Consider the following 20,434-nt stretch of genomic DNA (forward strand, 5'->3'; position numbering starts at 1 on the left):
AAAGCCTAAACTGATTGTGTGTAAGTGATTAATGAACTAGCATATGAATTTTCAATTAAATACTTTATAAACACAATGTGTGTGTAGCAGAAGTCATGTTCACGATTTAAGCAAGGTTGTAATTTGATACAAGATAATAGCCAAAATTAGATTTGCATTGGAAGAAATCACTTTAAACATATTTGGTCGGAGGAGAGCCTCAACAGAGGGTACACAAATAAAAAAGGTAGATGTTACAAAACATCATAACATTTGAAAAAAAAAAAAACTTAAAGAACCAGCCATATCAGACATGAAAAATGCATTGCATGCATTTAACCAACTAATTTTAGATTATTTATTTATTTATTCATTTATTCATTAATCAATAACATTAAAAATTTGGTAGACATATTAACTATTTCTATATTAACAATTGTCCCTTCTGTGGGTAATGAACTCAAAATGGAAATCCTTACAGATGTATATAGGACACCTTTAAAAGTGAGTGTAATAATTCTACTGATTGATTACTAAAAATTGTCATAAATGAGCGTGTTTGACAAATGAAATTAACATAATTCAAATATTGAATTACAAAATACAATGTGCTTCAACAAGATCTAGGTAAGACATAAGTATACATTTTTGGAATAATTATTGAGTTCTGGTCTAATCAATGACTTATAAAAATAGGTGTTTCGCTCATAATTACATTCATTAGATTACTGCCTCTATTAGACTGCAATCAAGATTTACAAAGTATTTAATCACGAGAATATCCTAAGCAGGTGATTGTTAATCAATCTAAAGTTTAGAAATACTGAAATTTATTTATTTCTGATTGTATTCTTCATGAATATACTAACAAGAGTGCACACGCTGAAATGTCTCGCCTACTATACTGACCATTGATTTTATGTTGATAGTCCTAAATATAAAGTTTTACTACAAGTATCACATTAACATTTATGATCCAAGAAAATGAAGTCAAGGTCAGATAAACCAAGCCGGAAATACATGTACACCTATTGCTTATAGTATAAAAGAAACGGACCAAACCATGGAAATTTTATACTGACCAATGAACCTTGAAAATGAGGTCCAGGTAGGATGAAAAAATTCAGACATACGTGTACACCATAAAATCATTCCATGCATCAAATATTATTATATAGTTGACTTATTGCTTATAGTATCTAAGAAACAAAGTTAACCAGGAAAATGAACATTGACCAATGAACCATGAAAATGAAGTGAAGGTCAGATGATACCTGCCAGACTAACATATACACCTCACAATCATTCCATACACCAAATATAGTTGACCTATTGCTTAAAGTTTTAAGAAAAATGGAACAAAACACAAAAACTTAAAATTAAGCAATGAACCATGAAAATGAGGTCAAGGTCAAATAAAACCTGCCAGACTGACATGTACATCGTAAAATATTTCCATACACCAAATATAGTGGACCTATTGCATACAGTATTAGAACAACAGACCAAATCACAAAAACTTTACATTGAGCAATGAACCATGAAAATGAGGTCAAGGTCAAATAAAACCTGTCAGACTGACAAGTACATCGTAAAATATTTCCATACACCACACGCAGTTGACCTATTGCATACAGTATTAGAACAACAGACCAAATCACAAAAACTTTACATTGAGCAATGAACCATGAAAATGAGGTCAAGGTCAAATAAAACCTGTCAGACTGACAAGTACATCGTAAAATATTTCCATACACCAAATATAGTGGACCTATTGCATACAGTATTAGAACAACAGACCAAATCACAAAAACTTTACATTGAGCAATGAACCATGAAAATGAGGTCAAGGGCAAATAAAACCTGTCAGACTGACAAGTACATCGTAAAATATTTCCATACACCACACGCAGTTGACCTATTGCATACAGTATTAGAAAAACAGACCAAAACACAAAAACTTAACATTGAGCAATGAACCATGAATATGAGGTCAAGGTCAGATGACACCTACCAGTTAGACATGTACACCTTGCAATCATTACATAAACCAAATATAGGAGACCTATTGCTTATAGTATCTGAGATATGGACTTGACCACGATAACTTAACCTTGTTCACTGATCCATGAAATGAGGTCGAGGTCAAGTGAAAACTGTCTGACAGGCATGAGGACCTTGCAAGGTACGCACATACCAAATATAGTTATCCTATTACTCAAAATAAGAGAGAAATTAACATTACAAAAATTCCTAACTTTTTTTTCAAGTAGTCACTGAACCATGAAAATGAGGTCAAGGACAATGGACATAGGACAATCGGAAACTTCATATCATAAGGCATCTATATAAAAAGTATGAAGCATCCAGGTCTTCTATCTTCTGAAATATTAAGCTTTTAAGAAGTTAACGCCGCCGCTGCCGGATCACTTTCCCTATGGCGAGCTTTCTGCGACAGAAGTCGCAGGCTCGACAAAAACCATATAGAACAAATTAGGGGGGAAATCATTTCATCAAGTACTACTATGAATTCAACAATAGACAAGTGTTCAAGCCATATATCAAGCTCTAAATTGCCACAAGTGGAGACTACCCTATACAATTTTATCCCCAAATGTCTATTTTTACACTTCATTAGCATTTTAGCTCTGAAGACTTGTGATGTAGAGAACTATTTGAACTGAATCCCCAAAGAATATCTTTTTCCCATGAAACAACTTAACTCCAAGCTTGACATGAAAGATCCTTGGGTTGTTTACATTTTACTTTATGAATTATATTTCGATTGATCAACCAAAATGGCTCCCAACATTAAAATAGAACATGGGCTAAGTTCATTTTTAATATAATCAAACTTTACTGATATCAGATTTTACGCTGGGCATATTTTCTTCATTGCAAGCAAAAGAACTAAAGATTGATCAGTTTTGATGTTTCGATGAATTTTCAAATAGTCCTCCACATCAGTTTGTCTTAGAGCTAATGGTTGGAAAGGTTTGAAAACAATGTCAAACACATACTAGTAGTTAATAACAACATATTTCTAGTAACAATTGCTGGTCAACATTTTCTTTACTTTGCTTCGACTGATCCTTTTTTAATGTGTTAGTGACGGGTTTTTACACAACAAAATACAGACCTAAGTTCGCTGTTGCAGTAAGGTGGTTAAAAGAAAACAATATTAAAATCAAGAAATACATAGCTTGAAAAATGTGATTTATTGTTATTCCATGGGCCGCTACTAATTTCCAGGGACAATGATATAGGTGAACCACGAATGAAAGTGTTCAAATTACAAATGAGCTCAATCTAATTAAAATATAGAACTCAGATTTCGTTATACTACATGTAGTATAACGAAATCCTAGTTCTATATTTTAATTAGATTGAAATGAGCTTTAACAAAGAATCTGTCAAAACCCAAAATCTTGTAATCACAGTCACTGCTCTTAAACCGCTATTCTTCCCAAAAATGATCCTAACTTGGTTATATTTTTAGCTCGTATAACCCTGTGAGCCATGGGAGCTATTGTCATAACTTGGTCAATGACTCGTTGTCCCTTGTCATATGTTGTTACCTTTCAAAAATCTCTAAAACCACAGGAGCAATCGTTGACTTTGATTGGGGGAAATGCAAGCCCGAAAATATAAACAACACAAACCCAGGATAAATAATTCAAAATAACTATATTATCAGTCTCATAGTCCAGGTCTGGTCTATTTAGAGATACAGAAAGATTCTTTGCAGTAGAGGAGCCAAAAATTTCTGTAATTAAAACTTTTTCCTTAACCTGATTTTTTCTTCATCAGTTACTTTCTTACAGTTAATATGACTGTAAGAAAGTAACCGATGAAGAAAACATCATGTTGTTGCACTTCTTTTTTGATACAGCTATTTGAAAGTACCCATTTTTTATGATTTTCCCATTTTTCATCAATTTCTACCCATTTTTGGGGCTATTAATATGAAAAAAATCACAATTTCACAATTTCACAATTAAACTTTTTTTCATACTTTCACTAAAGATGAAGTGGACCAACCTGAATAAATTTAACAAAAAGAACTATAGGTTGGTGTTAATATTCGAAAGTTTTATAAAATTTTGTTGCTTTTTCGTGTCAAATTGACCATGCTGTCAATTTTGTAAATTTATGATTTTTCTCTTTTTTTAGAACAAAAAGCATTTTATTTCAACTTCTTTGTTAAAAATGAATAAAAAAAACATATCTAAGAATTTTGAAAAGAAAAAATTGATATGGGATGTACATATCTGTGGTAAAATCATTTCTTTGTACCCTAACCTATTTTCTCAACATTTTGGCTGATGACACTTACCAGACTGGTTATAAAATTTGAACATTTTATTACTCAAAAACTACTTATTGTAAGTACACAATTTTTTCACAGAGTTTAGTTTGATTATAATATTTTTTATATTCGTTGATATTTTCCACTTGTATCACATGTTTTGGAAATAATTCCCGAACGAGACTGAAAACCTCAGAAGAATACATCCTTAATAACAGGAATTAGCAGATTTTTTAACTACATGTGTAAGATGAGTTTTAAATCTAAAAAAGACGGAAAATATACCAAAAGCCAACAAAAAAAAAATCATATGAAGCCAAGGACAAAATAGACAATACCATGACCACAAAGAAAAAAGACTCACAACTCAACAGAACACTGAAGATCGAACACCATCAAAAACTGAGAGTGACTTCATGTGCTTTTGAAAGGTACTCAGTTCCTGCTCCACTAGTAACACCTGGCATGATGCAAAACATTGGTGATGTCATAATCAAAGAAATGAGAAAGGGATTGTGGTGAAAAGTGGAACATATCCGTGCTCATCTGTAATACAGATAATGCATTAGGATCAACAAAATCATGATGGTGTCAGTAAAACTTTCGAAGGAATGACTTGAAACATTTGTTCGATAGCTTCTTTGTAAGCAACAAACCCCAGTCAAGGAAAATACGATATTCCACAGCTAGCGCTTCCTGTCGTATCAACTTGGTGATATACTCCATATACATGTGCTGCTTTACGATTGCTACATAGAAATGAAAAGTTCACAGTTGGGAAACCGAAATCATCATTTTTGTTTTAAAAGTTATGTTGTAAACCAATCCTTATTGTCAATTTCTAGATGTACGTCAAGATATTATGCACACTTAATTATATCTGTGGTATCTCGTATTTCAGGTTCCATGGGTTGAATGAAAAAAACTCGTCCTTCAAGCATAACAAATATGTTGTCAATAAAAATAAATGTTTGAATCACAGTGTTTTTACAAAGTATGATATATACCTTCCTAAAACAAGATATTTACATCTACCTTGGCTATCCTCACCTAGAGTAGGTAGTTAATAACACATTTTCTGATGATCTCATGCAGACTGACCAATTCAGAAAAATTTGGCTCACCAATCTTCGATTTGTCAATATTTGTAACAACAATAAGGACAAGAAACGGCTGGTCTCATATATATTCTAACATTTAATCTGAGTAACTTTTTATTGGTTACCATACCAAAACCAAAAGCATTAACTGTGCCAGTTCAGCCTAAACAATTGAGGGGGCAGGTAAAACACATGTTCCTTGGAAGATTCACACATTTTGTCCAGAAAATGTAACGCAACCGTCTCCAATTCTATTTATTTGACAAAGGCTAATTTATTCCTGCAAACCACATATATACCGATAGTCATAAGTAGACTCGGGATAAATGCATGGAGAGTTGTCTCATTGGCACTCATACCACATCTTCCTATATCTATGTGTTTTTAACAAGTTTGAATTCGTCACATGCTTCTTAGGATAGGCACCACCCGGTCCGATTAGACGATTTGAAGAGAGAGAAAGCCAATTAAGGATCATAATCAGGCTAAATAGTAGCTACATTATTAGAAATCAGTATCACAAAACTTGACTTGTCAGTAAAACGTAGAATATAATGAAAATAAGAAGAATGTGACCTTACCTGACTTCACATTTGTTTTCCACCGCTTCGGGATACCTATATTCGGGGGTGATGCTACACTGCAATGAACATAGCAAGTCACAGGTAAAGAAGGAAGCAGTTTTAATCTTCATGATATAAATTTCTGCAAGTTTATTGCTTTCTGAAGACTTTCAACATGTTACCGTCTTTTTTACCTTAGACTTATCCATTGTACCCAGTTTTTACCCATCTTGCACGAAAATAAAGTTATAACCCTACTGAATCCGATAAATCTTTTAAATAATCTCATTTAAATCTAGAAATTCTAATTTTTACATCTGATTTTTATGGGTGGAAGGGGTTAAGAAGGTTACTCTAATCCTACAGGTAAAATTTGTTGGAATTTGTCATCATATTTTAGAGATCAGATAAACAAAATGTGACACGGACGGCACTGCGAAAGAATTGATCCCTTCGTGAGTGCAAAATAGGGCAACTTACAGTTCCTTGGCTTTATGTGTTTTTTGCTGCGCATGAACTGATTTTGTGTCAAGGATATATACCCCATATCCTTTCTCCACTATTAGTACCAAAACCTGTAAAGCTATGTTTAGATCGGAATTCCTCATACAGGCGATCCCTCAATTATGTTTGTACAATTTCTCAGTCAATGGGCCTCACGTTCCATTGCGACTTCCTTCTATCCCTTTCATTGTATCATATTGGGTGAATTTTCCAAAAGGAATAGATTAGATAAATTTGGTCGAATTTCTTCGAACAAACCATTTGGTTTAAGTAAAAATTTGAGGTTTCAAACTGGTTCTATAGATTTAAAAGCTATGTTACAATTCCATGTGTAATAAATAAATTGGGATCCTGAATATATAAGATAGCCAATAATTAAAACGGGTTTGATTGGTCTTCAAATTGCTTTCAGTTTCTGTTAAAAAAAAATTAAGAATACAAGCTAAAGTTTGCAATCATTTTAAAACTGCTGTACAAAAACATAGATATTTCAATGAATGTATTCATGCATTTCATATACAGCAGATTCGTCTTAATCGAGGAAACACCCTATAAATTTCAAACAGCTACCGTCAGTTTCACGCATTGCACACCTTTTTGAATTGAAAGGATGCAATTTGTCTTCAATGAATCCTTCTTTAGCAAGATAGTTTTTCCCTACAGGAACAGTATTCGAAATACCTATATGTTAATCGGTGACTGGTGTGGGTCAAGCTCCAATCGTTGCTGCCGAATTGAAAAGACTGTATGAGTGTTAGCGTTAAATAATCAATTACTTGAACCTTGAAATAGTATACTAACAATTTATTACGTCCGAACTTGATCCTGTATTATTAATAATTTATTTTACATTTTTTTGCAGAAAAAAAATCTGTTGTCATTTACCCGATATTCGTTCGTTCGCTTTGTTTTAATATGTTCCTTCTTTAGAGGCGGGATGTTGTTTCTTTTGTCACGGCGTACCTTTTCGAGGGGTGCTCATTTCAGAAAACCCCGTATTTTAATTATTTTTTATTTTTACCCCGATCTCTTTTGACACCCTTCTCCCACTTTTAGAATCTTTTTCAGTTTTCTCCCACCCCCCCACCTCCCTCAAAAGCTGTCCACCCCTCCTTTTTGTTCCCTATATCCCACATCCCAAAATCGTGTCATCCCCCTCTTTTTCGTATATATATTGTGATTGCGTGTCATGTTGTCTCAGATTGAGAACAATAGAAGAATGATCACTGCGTAACTGGAATTAAATGTTTAAGTCATATATGATGTCGTCGCGGTCAATAATTATATCAGAGGAGGCTAAAATTGGACTACGTTTTGCTATTATAATACATGACGTCTATTAAGCGGATAAAAATTTTGGACTTCCGATTTCTGAATGTTACGTCAGATCATAGATATAATAGCCACTATGGCTATTATATCTATGGTCAGATCGACATAATGGATAGAATAATAGAATACGATCTTTATAATATATGTTTGTGTGTAAAAAAAAACTTTCCCTTTTAATTCTAAATATTCACCACTTATGCAGTATTCAAAACAATTTAATTGTAAAGAAATTAATCAACATTATAATTAAAATAAAGTTGACCTAATTTAATATCAGAGACATATAATACAAATCATTAATTGTATTATATGTCTCTGTTAATATATAAGTGCAAAAATTCCTTTAACTGTGATAAAAATAGAAGCAGGTGTTTGTTCAAAGAATCTTCAAGTTTGCATGCTGAAATGTACATCTTGTGACTGAAATAGAATTGCTATCCTGACCATGTGCAAAGCATGCTGGTGCCTTGCCAGTTCAAGAGTCAGGTGATCTTGAAATGAACAGTACAATTACTGTTATCCAATAATATCACTCTGCTGGTTTAATTGATTGCTGTCACAGTATAATTAAACTGAAAACTTCTGACAGTCATTCAGAACAGCACAAGACAATCAAGAACAAAGGAGACCGTTTAAATTCTTCCAGAAAAAAGACTTAAAGGTAAATTGCTAGGGTAACTATTAATGGAATTGCAAAGTTATTTCTGATTTATATCCAAGACCAGATTAAAGAATTAAAACATTGCTGTTCTTACTGAAATACTGCAATTGTTTGCCCAACGCTTGTATTTGCATGTGGTAGTAAGGACAGTAAGAGCCTCAATATAGATTTTTGGATTTTTCTGAAGATCTTTTAAATCAACCAATTGGACCTCTTGAAGCCTGTTTGACTTTTCTGAGGCACATTGTTGCATGTTTTTTTTTCAATTCACTTCATCAATCTTGAGATCAAATGATACAAACAATAGATGTAGCTACCTTAGGGAGCTGCCATTTGATTTTTAGGGGGGGGCTAGGATGAAAAATTTTGTCCTGCATTTTTTTTTATTTGTAATCTCTGTCCTGTCTTTTTATTTTTCACTCTATTCGGACCTGCCATTTTTTTTTAGTTTATCCTTACTTTTTTTTACATAAATTGTCATCCTGCCTTTTTTTTCACTCAAAACTCCTGTCCTGCCTATTTTTTTCAAATTTCATCCTAGCCCCCCCCACCCCCCCCCCCCCCCCCCCCATAAAAATCAAATGGTAGCTCCCTTAGTTTGCTTACTGTTGTAGCAAGAATATTTTGACTATGCTTTCCAAATTATGTGCTGTGTTTAAGCTCCTTGTTGAAATGAATAGTCATCCTGTTAGTAACTGCACTGCACAGGTTTTTGTTATTGTGTACATGTATTAGTTTTACAGAATATGGTCTAGATAGGCAAAGGGGAGAGTTTGTGTACACATAAAACTGGTTTAACTCCACACCATTTTGTGCCTGTACCAAACCAGGATAACGGGACCATGTGTTGTTTGTCTTCATTTGAAGGTCTCTGGTTTTGGAGGAGTGAAAATGTTGTGGTCTGTTGCCATGTCAAGTATTTTTATGGATGCCTGTTAAATCTTTTATATATTATAAAAGGTTTAAAATGTGAATAGCAAACATCCAAAAGCTAAAGCTCCAACCTTCTGGTTATTGCCATAAGTTCTTATTCTCATAATTTAGTACCTAAACTACATAGCAAGATTAATAACAGGACTGTTCCTTTGATATATGATTATAAGGGCCCCCGCCGAATGGTGGGTCACCCTATAGCGATCAGTCTGTCCATTCGTTCGTCCGTAACAAATTGTGTCCGCTCTATATCTAGAGAACCTTTATGATTTCAAAGTTTATACTTGACATGTATATTAACCAACACCAGAGGGTGTGTCATAATGTATGTACAACTTCCTAGGTCAAAGGTCAAGGTAAAAAACTTTGGTTTCAGTTGACAACCTCATGTCCTATGGTAAAGATTGTGTCCGCTCTATATCTTGAGAACCGTTATGATTTCAAAATTTATACTTGACATGTATATTAACCAACACCAGAGGGTGTGTCATAATGTATGTACAACTTCCTAGGTCAAAAACTTTGGTTTCAGTAAACCAATGTCCTATGGTAAAGATACAAATGTTTTACCACACGTTGTTCACAGCGGGGCCCACAGAGATGGCTCCCTTCTCAATGATATCTAGTTAAATCCATAGCTCTGCAATGTTGTCTTGTCCAGTACGGTACTTCTGCTTAGATAGGAAATGCTTGTATTTAATTAAATGTACAGTATATTTTCATCAAGTACTATTAAGAGTCAAAACCAGTGGTCAATCATTTTGACACTGCTGGTTTTAATGGCAAATTACGCGAAACAGTGGACATAAAGACCAAAACTTAATTTCCAACTAGCTTCAATCTAAACCTTTGTGACACCATTGTCTTAAACCTAACACAGAGTTTTCGAAATCTTTTTTTCATGGTGGTCCTTGAAGTGAATATGCTGGTCCTCACTATTATTTTTATTGCAATACAGAAATTGTGTCAGTCTTTTCCAAATTATAGTGGTCAAAATCTTTGGTTCACCACTTTTCAAAAACTCTAAACATTTTCTGTTCCATCCGCTAATAAAAAAACCTAGTGATCATATATAACCTTCTTCAATCCATATGTAGTTGCAGATGAGAGGGAATACTTGCACAAATCGGTGAACATTCAAAGAGTTTAATTACCCTATGAAACTCATTTTGAAAAACTGCAAACAAAACTGAGAAATTTCTTACATTTTTATGACTGACAGATGTACACAGTGATATATAATATGTAATCTATTACAGAGGTTCTAAATTACAGGAACAATTAATTTGTGTTTTTAATAATTTCATCTTCATTTACACATCCACACCTCATGCACTCTTCACTTTTTGGTTACCTAAAAAATAAAACACTAATGTCAAATTCTAAATGTACAAAAGTATTTTAAAACTAAATGACTTCATAATTCTAGCATTGCATATACATGTACAAAGTACTTATATAAATATAAAATATATCAGTTGGGTATTTTAAAATAAAAAAGAAATTACTAAATATCAAGGTTACTTTCAATAAATGGGAACTTTTGATATTATTTCATGCAATCTTAATTCGTTTTAGCCATCAATTTGTTTTACTCTCATTGTAAATTTCAAATTGTTCATGGTCAAGATAAATATTAATTAAATAAATCAATAAACATGATTATGGATGAACACTTAAAAGAGAGGCAAAAGATACCTGAAAGACATTCAAACTCACAAGTCGAAAACAAACTGACAATGCCATGCATGCACAGTGGCAAATATTACATACATTTTCAATAGGATCACTGGTTATGAATTTATTGTGCTTTGTGTAAGACTTGACATGCTGAATCAGATTCTAACTTCCAGGATAAATAAAACCACCCTTAAAATTATTTGTTTGATGTTGCCTACTCTTGCCTCAAAGGGTTGGGTAGGTAGGTAGGTAGGTAGGGGTTTTATTTTTATTTTTTTGGCTAACAACACAAGTTGCATATTTTAGACAAGAAAATGACATTGGAGCCGGAAAAATCTTTTAAAAAAAAATTGAAACGATTTGTGTCATAAAATTTTTTGGGGTAGGCTGCTTTATAGGTGGGTAGGCATCATCAAACAAAATAAATTTAATTTTTGGTATTATGAAGTTCATATTTTGATTTGCAACATATTAATGTGAATGTATCCAGATTTGTACTATACTACAAGTCTACTAGACCAAAAAGGCATGCATGTTGCCAGATTTTTGTGAGCTACCTAAATTTTAGTCGAAGGTACATTTGTAGTTTGCAGGAAGACACGTCGCCCTACCTGGACACATTATTCTGATCAAAAACCAACAAGTCTGCTCTTACTCTGAAATACTGTGAGACTAGCATAGCAACAAATACCATTTTTATGGAAATTTTTGTGAAGGAATTGATTATACTTTTGACATGATTTGAATCAGACATGCAAAATATGTCATTGGGCAAGGTGATCTAAAAATTGATAGGAAAGATGATATCTTCTTCAAAATTAAGCACAAGGTCTTGAGCAGGCTTTCATAAAATCATTAGACTGATTGTGAATACCAGTGTAATAGAAATGAGATATGGGTCATCTCATGTAGGTGAATGAAATAAAAATGGATTGTTTACTTTCTCACAGTACATGTACATGTAAATAAATTATGTGTGTTTCTTTGGAACAGATTCTCTTTACACTCTTACTCTGCATTGAAGTGATTAATTTTTATTGGATGGAAAAATATATCCAAATTTTGAAAGATGAATAAAGAATTTACAACAAATTTTTAGCTTTGATATTATAAGATTGAGTAGGCATTTCCAGAAAGGAAAAAATGGTAATTTTCTACCTGTACATACAAACTGCCCAAATGGGAGGTCAAGCTAATTATAATTTGGACAGGAATAAAATATACATATACTCACCAAAAGATCTATCTTTAGTCATGTTTCTTTATATTGTTGACACTAATATAATGATACAATACAACCAACAGAAAGAGTGACACCCCAAGAGCATTGGCAAAGATTGCTAGTTGAACGTCTGAAACCATTTTCCTGATTAAAAAAAATTATTAATTGAATTTTTAATTAGAATATAATCATGATTGTCCATCAAGTAAGAATACTCAATAGTGCATCATTTATAAATATTATCATGATTGTGCATCACTTAAGACTATGATCATGATTGTGCATCATTTAAGACTATGATCATGATTGTGCATCATTTAAACAGCATGACCATGACTGTGCATCCTTTCAGATCACTAAAGAATGTGATGTCCATCATATATTTAACTGTTAATATTTATCAGAAAAGGGGAAAATAATTCTCAGAATACAGATGTTCTTTATTGAACAGAAGTTATTAGAACCTTTGTTGAAGTGAATAAAGTTGTGTTTATTACTGTGAAGTTAAAAATGACCTTTAAACCCCTTCATTAGTGATGCAAAAAAGGGGATGTGTGCTTCTTTCATTTGCACACTTAAAATTTGTCACTAAAATAGCATGTGTGGTACCGGTGTAGGCCAGTTTTCACCCCACATATTTCATTTAACAATAACATCCAGGAAAACTGGAAATTTTGAAGCAGGATAAATTCTAATCAACTGTAATGTTTCAGTTCACAGTATTTCATACAAAAATATATTTATATCTTCAATTTAGTTCTTGTTGACTTAACCCTCTTGCTGCCAAAGGGACATTTATGGCTTCTACACACAAATCTTGTTGATTGTGTAGAACGTCAAAGGTCCATGGTAACGTCACAATACTGAGGGGCACTGACAACGTCAAAAGACGGTGCCAAAAGGACGATTTTGGCGGGAATGAAGCAAACTGAATAAAATGCATTATTTGTATACTTAAAACGGATGTCAAAAAATGATACAGGATCATAAGCTTGTTAGTACTATCATGCCAACTTATTTAACGTGTTTACTAATTATCTAGTTCGTCATTTTCATGTAAAATGTTGCGTACTTTCGAGAAATTTGTTAAACGTTTTTTTCATACATCTTTCAATCAGAATATCTCTTATAATAATAGCATTCCTAATAAATAATCATAGAAAAGGTGACTGTTATACTTAATTACGCGAAATATTAATATTCACAATACACGCTTTATTTAAGAGAACTGGAAAATTTCTTTAGGGCTCAAATGCTGCGATTGAATTCTCAGTGAAGATTTTTTTTGTAAAAGTACACAAATGTTACCCGATATACTTGTATTGCCATACGATATTTCAATACATTTTATACCCGTTTCATCATTGAAGCACTAATCTAAAACTATTTATTTTCATTCGAAATGGGGATCAGGTGACCCAATGATTTCTTTTCCTATCTTACATATCATCCTTTCCCAGTAGCAACCTCAATTTTCAGCCATTCATCACAGATCTTTTATTTTGTAGGACCCACTGAGCAACATATTTATTGTACATCAAATTTCAGACGTCCTTAATATTGCATGAAATACTTGCCACTGAACGTTGAGAAGAGAACAATTTATCCATCAACAAAAAGATATTTCGTCACGTGTATGCCAATTACAGTGTGTACTTCATCATAGGAAATGAAAATGAATTATTATTGATTCAGGTTCACTTGTAGACAATAGAAATTAATTTTACAGGGTTCGACATTAACTTTTATACCAACTTGTCCAGTTGGGCAAGTGCCCTATTACTTTTACTTGTCCGAAAGTGAAATCTACATGCCCAAGCTTTTACATGCTATTTTTGTGGTTGTAATGTAGTACATGCAGATAAAATATAGTTATCATGTATATGGGGTGTAAATTGATTATGGAGTATGAAAATATACTATGAGGCATATATGAGCCGAGGAGGGAGGGCAAAGATCGATGAATATACGGGAATTGGATCATTTACATAGAGATACTTATTTCATAATAATTTATCTAAGAAATGCCATTTCAAAAAACCCTTCTTGATAAACTGACAACAACTGACAAATTTGTTAAAGTTTAATTTCATTTTCTCTTTCAAGCTTTTATGTTTTTCCATTTTAGGGAAATACACATCCAATGTCAAATTATAAAGTTAGAACAACGAAAATAGACCTCCGCTTTCCATTGATCGGTGGGAATAACATGTGCGTCAGAAACGCCCGAGTGGTGTCCCGATTGATAACGATAATGACGAAGCAACGCCGCGGCCGCCTGATTGGCTAATATTTTTAAACGTGATCTATTTTTGGTAAAATGGGGAATTCAGTGCGAACAATTGACGAAATAAACGCATTGAAGGGGGGTTAAGACCACTTTACTAAACCGTGCGGTGTTATCACTGAGTAATCTATGGACAAAACAACAGACACTATTGATTTTGTGAAATTTTAATCATATAACACTTTTTTTCACTTGCCCGATCGGACAACCAAGATGATGTTTTTACTTGTCCGAATACGGCATTAGCTTGCCCCGTGCAATCGGACAACCGTAAGTGTCGGACCCTGTTTTAGAGAAATTCTTCCCTCGCTTTTCTGGGTTTTTTTTAAATTCGTATTTTCAAACATTTCTCTAAAATTTTGAGCAATAAGTGGTCAACAAAATAATAATAAACATGATTAAAAAATAAACAAAATGAATATGGATAAAACGTCTATAAACATTATTTTCTCGCCTACCGAAACAAGGCTTGGAATAAAAATTTTAATCTGACACGTTTGATACTTTACAACAAGAAGTAGTTCATAGAATCGGCTGCTCAGAGTTTTATTTATCTTTATTTGTACACTCATTGTTTTTATTTTTATTTTTATTGAGGGTCGTTGTTTTGTTTATATAATTATTTGAGAGATTTTTTTACGGTATTTATCTATTATAAGAAGGTTTACTAAGCTAATCGGATAACCAGGATAAATATATTTTAGTATTTTAGAGGTGGTTGAGAATCAGTTATGCATTTCACTTGACAAAGCGCTTATAAAGCTAGTAGCAATGGGTATATTATTTTCATTTTTTTTTAAGACAAGAAAGATAAAAAAAAACTATATTTCAAGGTTAAAAGTTGTATTTTTAAATAATATTGTATTAAAAACACCATTTATAACAATCTTATAGCAATAGTTTTCATAAAATTACTTTTACATCGCTTTTCATAATTACGGCTACATTGACGTGGAAAATATTATGGTCGGCGGGAAAGCGCTGTTCTACAGAGAGGCACAAGTTTTGCAACGTCACAGATATGAAACGTTGATGCTTTTAGCGCGACAAAGCAAGAAAAAAACTCGGCAGCAAGAGGGTTAAATGTATCAACCAATAGTCTATTTAACGTAATAAGTTTGCCTGGAGTGAATCATTCGATGCTGCTCCATTGAGAGTAACCCTGTCAGGACAGGAGAGCAGCAGACACAGGTTTATGTTATCGTATCCAACATTATGTATTATGCTTTAAACTTTTACATTTTTGCAATACGCCAAATTATAGATATATTGACATTTTGTCCACATCTAAATCTTTAGTTTTCTTTCACAAAACGAGTGTGCCTCAACTTAGACTTGTATAGGTAGAGTCATCAGATGAGATTATAGATTGCTAAATTTGTTATCACTCAAACAGTCTTCATGACATACGAAGACATAGTCATACTAAAGTGTGCGATCTTATATCGAAATTATCTTAAATTATATATAGCCAACAGAATTTTAAGCAATAATGAATATATGGATTATATAAAGGACTTTTTAGAAGAACAGAATATAACTTTTAGACAATACTTTACTAAATATCTTTTAAATCATGAGGAAGAGGCACTCATTCTTTTATCATCTTACCGTGATAGGAAAACAAATGATTTTATGGAATAATGTTATTGATATCTTACAGAAATGAGTTATACTTTTAAAGCATATCTAGCTTCGTATACAAAACGGTTAGGGGAACCGAAAACAAATGTGTAACATGTGTGTATATATATAAAGAAAGAAAGGAATTTTATATTATATAGTGACTGACTTTTAACCACCGTATGATAGGCACAGAAACATTTTAATTATAAAACAAAGGATTTTTAATATAAGTGTGTGTGGGTAGGATTTCACTGTAAGTGTAAATATAGAGCACTGCAACATATTGGTGGAGGCATCACTGTACATAGAAATTGCGGATCACAAGTTCTACATACTAGCGTATGGTTCCTCTACAAAGGGGGTTAAAGATACAGAGGTTGTTAGGTTGTTAGGTATGTATGTATGGAAAGTTGAAACATGCCCATCCCCCTTTTATAATTTTTCAATCATATTGTCAATAATGTTTCATATGCCGCTCTTCAAATTGATATTGTTTAAACTATTACACTGATAATTGTGCATAATTTCTTCATTTACCTTTAGATTAAACAAGCTTGCTGTACAATTGTATAGAGCACAATTCTTCAGAAAATGGAAAATGTTGATAAAAATTGTAAACGTGTTTCCGGTTTGTGACGGACCAATCAAAACCTTCGACACACTTTGACAGAAGTATGAATGGAAACAAAGAACGTGGCGGGAGTGAAAGTGAAATCCTTTGTTCCCACGTGCATTTGGGGATGTCAGTATATGTGTCATGCAAGAACCGAATTCTTTGACGGGTATTGCCGTTATGCAATGGTAAGTTTTTCATGCACATTATGTTCAATGCATAGATAAGAAACATTCCATCACATATGCACAGGTGAGATTACCTATGTTGAGGAAAAAAGGAGGCGTGGTCTTTTGTTGTGGTTTTACTTACAGTAATTTTGTCCTCTAAAAGAGACACTAAGGATATGTTTGTCCATAGATGTATAAACCCATAGATAAAGCTCGTCCAAAGTTCCCTACTGTTCTCTATTGTAAGATAAAAAGAACCATGACCAAATTGACTGTCTTTGATGTTTCATGTGTGTTGTCCTCAATCAAGTAACTCGAGCTACATCTCTTATCTGTTGATCTGTATTGACCAGTACAGCAGAATAGATTTTCTTAATTATCTTCTCGAGTTATGTCCCTTCTGTTGTGAGAGTATGTCTATTTTTAGCGCACTGGACAGACAAATAAAATGGTGAAAAAATGGATGAAATCGGTCAGAAATTGCGCATTTTGCATTTTACAAGGGAAATATTGAACTAAATTAAAAAATGTTTTTTTTAAGGCTTGTATCTTTATATTTTATGAAAACTATGTTCCTGTGAGTTCCTGAAAATGGGAATAGCACGTTGTTGAACTTCTAAAATACACCTTCTCCTTGATATGCTCCATTAAGGTGTCGAACTGCGTCGAATTTGGGAAAAAATCAATAAGAAAGTACATATCTTTTCTTTATTTCATCAGTTTTTCTACATTTTTAGAAGAGAAATTGTCTTTTTAAATCATTTTTATATTTTTACGAATAAGTTAGTTACTAAATCATAGATGTATACATCTTTGGCTAAATTATAATGATTTCATTCATGATGTTTATAAAATTAGTTTAAGTAAAGAGTTTTAGTATACTACCAAAACATTTCATGTAAAGCTTGGTAAATAAATATTATGGAGCATATATTCAACTTTTTCCATGTTTTCTATTAATTATATTTTCAATAGACTTGTTTATAATAGTTAACACACATTGTTTAAATAAATTTAAATTGTGATAAATGATATAAAATCTAAAAATGTAAATATGTAAATATGATGAAAACATTAGTTCTGGCTTAAAAAAAGATATCCGCATGCATTTATTAATTTCTTTTCGAGAATAATTTGTAATATTGTTTTACCTACAAGAACATTATTTTTTCATAACCAAGTCATTCTAAAATATATATTTTGATTTTATTTCTTTCTGATTTTTAGCATGTTCAACTGCTAAGTAGCTTTTGATTGTCAGTTTTCTATTGTCTAGATTGTCAATCGGCATCTCAATGACCAACTGGTTCATGTCATTATCAGATAAGTGTGAAAGCCATTACAACGCACATAGAACCTTTGAAGTCAGTGTTGAGCTTCATCTATGGGTTTATACATCTATGGTTTGTCTAACCATGGAAGTATTATATTGACAGGAACTCCAACGAAAAATTAGCACATTCGCATCCCACTGATTTCTTTAGGAAAATAAAAGGTTCCGACTCAGTTTGTCAAGTACGTGATAACTTCTTTGTGGGGTATCTGCGATGCCGCCTTCGCCTGTATAGTTTACAGAAACTGATCTTATCACGTGATCTGTTATCGAAGGTCTTATCTACCTACCAATGTAAATTAACACGGAAACTCCCGTGGCTAATTGAGAATCGCTACATGAATAACGACACCTGTTTCTATTCAATAATTAAAGACTACAGCTGAAACAATCTAAAAAATCGGTCCATATTTAACAGAATGACAAAAGAAAGTTAACTGTATTCGGAAAGAAGGTAATATTATTTTTAGTTTTGTTTGATATGTTTTTATCACTGGAACTAGGAAATCGGGAAATATCCGGTTATGAAAATTACATGACTCTGAAGTAGAGTGTTTGCAGAAAATAATGTGATGCGCGTGTAGTGTGCCGGATGGTGCCGGATAACTCAAATTTTAAGTTAAAGATTGAAAACTTTAATCGAGTGTAACACAAATATTTATGGTTTTCTCTATCGTAAAATATCGTAAAATGTAATTTAACATATTTATAGAAAATGTTTTAAACACTAAGAGAGGTGGATAATTATACGCACGTGATGGCCTCTTCATATAGCATGTATCAGGTTATAACACCGATTACATGTACACCTTTTGAATAAATTCAAAAGTTTAAAACAACCTTCAACCTAGTCCGAGATTGCTCTGACGTCTGACGGACTTGTTTTGGGAAATAATGGCTTAATTTTAAATATTTCGATGCATTTAAAGAACTATCATAATGCTGGGTCCTAAGCAGTATATTCTTAAAATTTTATCATTAGAATTAACCAGTTTAGAATTAAATGTATTTGTAAAGGCTTAACATATCTGAAACATCTTGCAGCGTTTGTTTAGAAATTTATAATATTTTGTTTTTGTTGAAATGCATGAAATATTTGACATTGCCAATGAGACTACTCTCCACCAGAGACCAAATGACATAGAAGTTTACAACTATAGGTCACCGTACAGCCTTTATCTTTTCTATTGAACAAGTTTCAGATTTACAAAAGCAATAAAACTCTTCAATGTCTTCACCGATAATTTTTTCAAATTCTTCATCATCAAAATCGTGCACGTCCATACTGATTAGTGAAATATTTGTAAGTGACGATAGTTTATTAACATAGAAAACCTAGTAAAAAACTGTCAACTGCCAAATATTGGCATGGTCGTTAAATGTCATATCCTTGACATTTATGTATACATCCGGTTACTTCGGTAAATTCCGTAATTACGAGTATCCCGAAAACGTTGTTGAACCCATGCATCGATACGACTAATTGAAAGGTGTCAAGTTAATTAACAGATACTTAACGATTTTGCCGCATCGCACTATAAACGTTTGAAATCGGTTTGTTGGAGTTCCTGTCAATATAATACTTCCATGGTCTAACACTGTTGGCAGTGTTCCCGCCTGCCCTAAATAGAAGGGCCCTTGGTGCCCTTACCCCCGCCCTTCTACCCTCCAAAGTAAAAGAATGCACCCCTCTGCCTTTTCAAAAAAATAAAATTTTCAAATTTCATGCCTACCGGCGTTTCCGGTTAAATTGTTACCTGATTGTGTAACACTAATTAACTGACAATGGGATTAAGTTAAATACCTAGTGCTTTGGCAGTTTTATCACCTTTGTTAATGATTGTTTACTGCTAATTAGTGGCTTTAAGATAATTGAACAAATACTAGATATTTAATACAGAATGAAATGTCCACATGTTATCCATTTGTAATGTTTATGTACAGCATGTACACCTGAAAAAATTTATCTCAGTAGGCATAACACAAAAAATAAAATCTTAAACAATTTTAAAGGCATACATAGTTTTGACTTTATTGGTAAAAAATGTTTTGTTTCATAACCATGAGTATGAAATTTAAAGAGGAATCAAAGAAATTTGTACTTTGAACATAACAAGATTCA

The 20,434-nt window shown here is 32.8% G+C and overlaps 2 long non-coding RNA genes across 7 annotated transcripts in view; one reads left to right on the forward strand and one right to left on the reverse strand.

Moving 5' to 3' along the window:
• Positions 1–10,571: 10,571 nt before the first annotated feature.
• On the reverse strand, positions 10,572–16,838 carry LOC127724776 (uncharacterized). Its single transcript, XR_007992686.1, has 3 exons — positions 16,734–16,838; positions 12,296–12,427; positions 10,572–10,735 (listed from the first exon to the last, which is right to left on the reverse strand). It is a non-coding gene; the product is annotated as an uncharacterized LOC127724776 (long non-coding RNA).
• Positions 16,839–16,848: 10 nt separating this feature from the next.
• LOC127724798 (uncharacterized) overlaps positions 16,849–20,434 on the forward strand; it is a 145,237-nt gene continuing 141,651 nt past the window's right edge. For 3 of the 6 annotated variants that reach the window (XR_007992728.1, XR_007992722.1, XR_007992746.1), the window contains exon 1: positions 16,854–16,997. This is a non-coding gene — a long non-coding RNA (uncharacterized LOC127724798). Of the gene's footprint in view, positions 16,998–20,434 lie in introns of all 6 variants that reach the window. The other 3 variants (XR_007992710.1, XR_007992740.1, XR_007992716.1) reach the window with 2 other exon arrangements.

This window comes from Mytilus californianus, unplaced genomic scaffold (assembly GCF_021869535.1).
Source record: "Mytilus californianus isolate M0D057914Y unplaced genomic scaffold, xbMytCali1.0.p SCAF_1, whole genome shotgun sequence".
NCBI classification, from domain to species: Eukaryota; Metazoa; Mollusca; class Bivalvia; order Mytilida; family Mytilidae; genus Mytilus; species Mytilus californianus.